The sequence below is a fragment of the Penaeus monodon genome, chromosome 15 (genome assembly GCF_015228065.2).
Source record: "Penaeus monodon isolate SGIC_2016 chromosome 15, NSTDA_Pmon_1, whole genome shotgun sequence".
NCBI classification, from domain to species: Eukaryota; Metazoa; Arthropoda; class Malacostraca; order Decapoda; family Penaeidae; genus Penaeus; species Penaeus monodon.
This window is the reverse complement of record NC_051400.1, coordinates 26,284,861-26,285,075: the sequence shown is the minus strand read 5'-3', so window position 1 is coordinate 26,285,075 and position 215 is coordinate 26,284,861. Positions and strand designations below refer to the sequence as shown.

At 25.1% G+C, this 215-nt stretch overlaps 1 protein-coding gene across 1 annotated transcript in view; it reads left to right on the top strand.

Annotated features, from left to right (window-relative positions):
- LOC119581865 (HIV Tat-specific factor 1 homolog) overlaps window positions 1-215 on the top strand; it is a gene marked incomplete in the record, with an annotated part of 22,018 nt that overhangs the window by 6,190 nt on the left and 15,613 nt on the right.

The window sequence follows — 215 nt, the reverse complement described above, 5'->3', positions numbered from 1 at the left end:
ACCAAGTAAGACAGTCTTTCATGTTTTTTGTGTTTTTTTTAATGCTTATATCTTGTGGTAAAAGTATATGCAAGAAAATATTGAAACTCATTTGTAGGCCTTACTTAAAATACAGACTTCTTTAGTTTTGTTTTTGCTTTATAGTAAACAAAGTCATTTGTAATATATATATTTTAAAGCTTTTCAAGATCCTCTGTTTTTATTATAGTGTGTTA